We start from the raw sequence: 6,813 nt of genomic DNA on the forward strand, positions 1-6,813 counted from the left end.
CCCCCCTTTCCTCTTTCTCCCTTCCTCCTTCCTTTTCCAACAAGGCAAGAGGGGGGAGTCCTACTCCCGGTTGGAGTAGGACTCCTCCAGGCGCACCCATAGGGCCGGCCGCACCTCCCCCTCTCCCTCCTTTATATACTGAGGCAAGGGGGCACCCCATGACACACAAGTTGATCCTCGTGATCGTTCCTTAGCCGTGTGCGGTGCCCCCTTCCACCATATTCCACCTCGGCCATATCGTAGTGCTGCTTAGGCGAAGCCCTGCGTCGGTAGAACATCATCACCGTCATCACTCACTACTAGGGAAAAGCCTATACACAGAATCTTACCAGTAGCACGCTATAAAATCAGGCGCTGCTGGTAAGTAGCAGTAGCGCGGGCTGTGGAAACTCGCTGCTGAAGCAAGTTTATCAGTAGCGCGCGCACTCCAAGCGGCACTACTGCTAAAATTCCCACGACGCCGCCGCGAGGCCAGTTATAGTAGCAGCGCATTAAAATAGACAACGCTACTGCTATGTAACGTAGCAGCAGCGCATTCAGGCAATAATCGCTACTGCTAAATTAACTACAGATCTCACTAGCTAGCCTCATCCACAGATCACACTCACACACACTCACGGTCTCCTCCTCACCCCCCGCGCCGCCGGTCCTCCCCCGTCGCCCCTCCCCCATCGCCCCTCCCCCGATCTGCGCCGCTGTTGCCTCATCCTCCTCCGTCCTCCCTCCACTCGCCGCTGGCCGCCCCCTCCTCGCTCCGTCTTCCTCCTCGATCCGTCCTCCCTCCACTCGCCGCCGGGCGGCCCCTCCTCGCTCCACCTTCCTCCTCCGTCCTACTATCTTCTCCCTCCTCGAGGCGCCCCTCCTTGTCCCTCCTTCCTGATACATTTTGATTTAGTAGGCTTTCATATGTAACATTTTGATTTAGTTGATTTAGTATGCTAGTGGATTTAGTATGCTAGTTGATTTAGTATGCTAGTTGATTTAGTCGATTTAGTTGATATGATTCAGTTGATTTAGTAGGCTAGTTGATTTAGTTGATTTAGAACATTTTGATTTAGTTTATTTAGTAGGCTAGTTGATTTAGTTGATTTAGTAGGCTAGTTGATTTAGAACATTTTGATTTAGTTGATTTAGTAAAATGGCGCCACCAGCAGCACCACTATGTCGACTGTGCAAGTCAAGGTGCGCCAACAGCCTTGCAACTGGCAAGCTGTTCGGCATCTACTTCCATCCAAGTTTTCGTCATGCGGCGGTAAGAAATTAGATGAAATGTAACAACTATTTTATTTTTAGTGTTGGCATTACTGCATTGTGTCATTTAGCTTTTCTTACACAGATCGTCCCATGCAATGTGAGGTTGAAATTCAACAAGCTGACAGGAGACACTGTGACATTTGAGGCTCCTGGGGGGCCGTACACTATGGAGGTCGAGAAAGGATGCAATATGTCGCAGATTGGAGGAGATGGATGGGCCCGTTTCCTCGCTCGCATGCGTCTTACTGGTGGTGAGTTGATCAGATTCTCCTTCAGAGCAGAAAGACCCAAGCTGGTTGTCATTTATATCAACCTGGTGGAAGATGATGAAGATGACGAAGATGATGAAGATAATGAGGACCCACTCAATGAAGATGATGAGAACCCACTTCATGAAGCCATCATAGCTCAAAGAATGAGGCTGAGCGAGGAGGAGGTGTACAACCTATGGGACATAATTCCACCACGTGATGACTTTGTCGGGGTGCCATTCGTGACCCGCCTGACAAGTACCATGGTCGATCGGCATGAAATGGTATGTTATACGTACTGCATGTAGTAATTTGATGATATATACATGATGTATTGTTATACTTACAAATCTAGTCGATGATATACTTTAGTGTAGAGTCTGATCACATGCTTAGGCTATTTATTAATTGATATGTTTTTCTTATTCAGAGATTGCCAAAGAACCTATCTGTGAGTTGTGGTATCGAGCCTGATGAAGAAGGCTCAGTTGGACTACGCCTTACCGCAAGGGGCTCCGTCACCACATGTACTTACCGCATGGGCACAGATGGTCGCACACACTTGAACTCGGTTGGGTGGAAGAGATTCCTCATTGGCAAGAATCTTCGTGCTGGACAGGCCATCCCAATTACTATCAGGAACACCCACCGCCCAGGCTTGAGGATGATGATCGTCGTTGATATCATCTAGAACTACATATGTGTATGTGCCTATATCATCTAGAACTACATATTATGATCGTCATCGATATCATGTAGAACTACATATGATGATCGCCGTCGATATCATCTAGAACTAAATATGACGATTGTTGTCGATGTCACCTTGTACTGCTTGAGGATGCATGTTGAGTATATATGAAATTGTTATCTAGTACTCCCTCGGTTCCAAATTACTCGTCGTGGTTTGAGTTCAAATTTGAACTAAAACCACGACAAGTAATTTCAAACCGAGGGAGTACTACCTAGTACCTATAATGCTTTATGAAATTGATATCTAGTAGTACCTAGTATCTGGAAATTGCAGTTTATCGAAGTCAGAATGGGGAAATGGTGAAAGATATAACTGTAGCGCTGGACCGGGAAATCGCTACAGCTAAGTAATAGCAGCGCGTTCTTGAAAAGCGCTGCTGCTATAGTCAATAGTGGTAGCGCGGGTACAGGCAGCGCTACTACTAAGAGTTAGCTGTAGCGCCTTATTGGTAGCACGGGTACCCGTGCTGCTGATAGGCCTAAAACCCGCGCTGCTGCTAGCCTTTTCCCTAGTAGTGACGCCGTCGTGTTGACGAAACTCTCCCTCAACGTTTTGCTGGATCGGAACTCGAGGGACGTCACCGAGTTGAACGTCTGCAGAACTCGGAGGTGTCGTACGTTTGGTACTTGGATCGGTCGGATCAGGAAGACGTACAACTACTTCCTCTACGTTGTGCAACACTTCCGTTGCCGGTCTATGAGGGTACGTAGACAACACTCTCCCCTCTCGTTGCTATGCATCACCATGATCTTGCGTGTGCGTAGGAAATTTTTGAAATTACTACGTTCCCCAACAGTGGCATCCGAGCCTAGGTTTTATGCGTTGATGTTGTGCACGAGTAGAACACAAGTGAGTTGTGGGCGATATAAGTCATACTGCTTACCAGCATGTCATACTTTGGTTCGGTGGTATTGTTGGATGAAGCGGCCCGGACCGACATTACGCGTACGCTTACGCGAGACTGGTTCTACCGACGTGCTTTGCACACAGGTGGCTGGTGGGTGTCAATTTCTCCAACTTTAGTTGAACCGAGTGTGGCTACGCCCGGTCCTTGCGAAGGTTAAAACAGCACCAACTTGGCAAACTATCATTGTGGTTTTGATGCGTAAGTAAGAACGGTTCTTGCTAAGCCCGTAGCAGCCACGTAAAACTTGCAACAACAAAGTAGAGGACGTCTAACTTGTTTTTGCAGGGCATGTTGTGATGTGATATGGTTAAGACATGATGCTAAATTTTATTGTATGAGATGATCATGTTTTGTAACCGAGTTATCAGCAACTGGCAGGAGCCATATGGTTGTCGCTTTATTGTATGCAATGCAATTGCGCTGTAATGCTTTACTTTATCACTAAGCGGTAGCGATAGTCGTGGAAGCATAAGATTGGCGAGACGACAACGATGCTACGATGGTGATCAAGGTGTCGCGCCGGTGACGATGGTGATCATGAAGGTGCTTCGGAGATGGAGATCACAAGCACAAGATGATGATGGCCATATCATATCACTTATATTGATTGCATGTGATGTTTATCTTTTATGCATCTTATCTTGCTTTGATTGACGGTAGCATTATAAGATGATCCCCCACTAAATTATCAAAGTATAAGTGTTCTCCCTGAGTATGCACCGTTGCGAAAGTTCTTCGTGCTGAGACACCACGTGATGATCGGGTGTGATAGGCTCTACGTTCAAATACAACGGGTGCAAAACAGTTGCACACGCGGAATACTCAGGTTAAACTTGACGAGCCTAGCATATAACAGATATGGCCTCGGAACACGGAGACCGAAAGGTCGAGCGTGAATCATATAGTAGATATGATCAACATAGTGATGTTCACCATTGAAACTACTCCATCTCACGTGATGATCGGACATGGTTTAGTTGATTTGGATCACGTGATCACTTAGAGGATTAGAGGGATGTCTATCTAAGTGGGAGTTCTTAAGTAATATGATTAATTGAACTTTAATTTATCATGAACTTAGTCCTGGTAGTATTAGCATATCTATGTTGTAGATCAATAGCTCGCGTTTAGCTCCCCTATTTTATTTTTGATATGTTCCTAGAGAAAACTAAGTTGAAAGATGTTAGTAGCAATGATGTAGATTGGATCCGTGATCTGAGGTTTATTCTCATTGCTGCACAGAAGAATTATGTCTTTGATGCACCGCTAGGTGACAAACCTATTGCAGGAGCAGATGCAGATGTTATGAACATTTGTCTAGCTCAATATGATGACTACTTGATAGTTTAGTGCACCATGCTTAAACGGCTTAGAATCGGGACTTCAAAGACGTTTTGAACGTCATGGGCCATATGAGTTCCAGGAGTTGAAGTTAATATTTCAAGCAAATACCCGAGTTGAGAGATATGAAGTCTCCAACAAGTTCTATAGCTAAAAGATGGAGGAGAATAGCTCAAGCAGTGAGCATGTGCTCAGATTGTCTGGGTACTACAATCGCTTGAATCAAGTGGGAGTTAATCTTCCAGATAAAATAGTGATTAACAGAATTCTCTAGTCACCATCACCAAGTTAGTAGAACTTCATGATGAACTATAATATGCAAGGGATATCGGAAACGATTCCAAGCTCTTCGTGATGCTGAAATCAACGAAGGTGGAAATCAAGAAAAGCATCAAGTGTTGATGGTAAACAAAACCACTAGTTTCAAGTAAAAAGGACAAAGGGAAGAAAGGGGAACTTCAAGAAGAACGGCAAGCAAGTTGCTGCTCAAGTGAAAAACCCAAGTCTGGACCTAAGCTTGAAACTGAGTGCTTCTATTGCAAAGGGACTGGTCACTGGAAGCGGAACTACCCCAAGTAATTGGCGGATAAGAAGGATGGCAAAGTGAACATAGGTATATTTGATATACATGTTATTGATGTGTACTTTACTAGTGTTTATAGCAACCCCTCAGTATTTGATACTAGTTCAGTTGCTAAGAGTGGTAACTCGAAATGGGAGTTGCAGAATGAACAGAGACTAGTTAAGGGTGAAGTGACGATGTGTGTTGGAAGTGGTTCCAAGATTGATATGATCATCATCGCACACTCCCTATACTTTTGGGATTAGTGTTGAACCTAAATAAGTGTTAATTGGTGTTTGCGTTGAGCATAAATATGATTGGATCATGTTTATTGCAATACGGTTATTCATGTAAGTTAGAGAATAATTGTTGTTCTGTTTACATGAATAAAACCTTCTATGGTCATACACCCAATGAAAATGGTTTGTTGGATCTCGATCGTGGTGATACACATATTCATAATATTGAAGCCAAAAGATGCAAAGTTAATAATGATAGTGCAACTTATTTGTGGCACTGCCGTTTAGGTCATATTGGTGTAAAGCGCATGAAGAAAATCCATGCTGATGGGTTTTTGGAATCACTTGATTATGAATCAGTTGATGCTTGCGAACCATGCCTCATGGGCAAGATGACTAAGACTCCTTTCTCCGGAACGATGGAGCGAGCAACAGATTTGTTGGAAATCATACATACTGATGTATGTGGTCCGATGAATATTGAGGCTCGTGGCAGGTATCATTATTTTCTGATCTTCATAGATGATTTGAGCAGATATGAGTATATCTACTTGATGAAACACAAGTCTGAAATATTTGAAAAGTTCAAAGAATTTCAGAGTGATGTGGAGAATCATCGTAACAAAAATAAAAGTTTCTACGATATGATTGCAGAAGTAAAATATTTGAGTTACGAGTTTGACCTTCAGTTAAAACAATGTGAAATAGTTTCACTACTCACGCCACCTGGAACACCACAGTGTAATGGTGTGTCCAAATGTCATAACCGTACTTTATTAGATATAGTGCGATCTATGATGTCTCTTACCGATCTACCACTATCGTTTGGGGGTTATGCACTAGAGACAGCTACATTCACATTAAAAAGGGCACCATCTAAATCCGTTGAGACGACACCGTATGAACTATGGTTTGGCGAGAAACCTAAGCTGTCGTTTCTTAAAGTTTGGGACTGCAATGCTTATGTGAAAAAGTGTCAACATGATAAGCTCAAAACACAAATCGGAGAAGTAAATCTTCATAGGATACCCAAAAGAAAATGTTGGGTACACCTTCTATCACAGATCCGAAGGCAAGTTATTCATTGCTGAGAATGGATCCTTTCTAGAGAAGGAGTTTCTCTCGAAAGAAGTGAGTGGGAGGAAAGTAGAACTTGATGAGGTAACTGTACCTGCTCCCTTATTGGAAAGTAGTTCATCACAGAAATCTGTTCCTGTGACTACTACACCGATTAGCGAGGAAGCTAATGATGATGATCATGTAACTTCAGATCAAGTTACTACCGAACCTCGTAGTTAAACCAGAGTGAGATCCGCACCAGAGTGGTACGGTAATCCTGTTCTGGAGGTCATGTTACTTGACCATGACAAGCCTACGAACTATGAGGAAGCGATGATGAGCCCAGATTCCGTGAAATGGCTTGAGGCCATGAAATCTGAGATGAGATCCATGTATGAGAACAAAGTATGGACTTTTATTGACTTGCCCAATGATCGGTGAGCCAT

Source organism: Triticum dicoccoides, chromosome 4A (assembly GCF_002162155.2).
Source record: "Triticum dicoccoides isolate Atlit2015 ecotype Zavitan chromosome 4A, WEW_v2.0, whole genome shotgun sequence".
NCBI classification, from domain to species: domain Eukaryota; kingdom Viridiplantae; phylum Streptophyta; class Magnoliopsida; order Poales; family Poaceae; genus Triticum; species Triticum dicoccoides.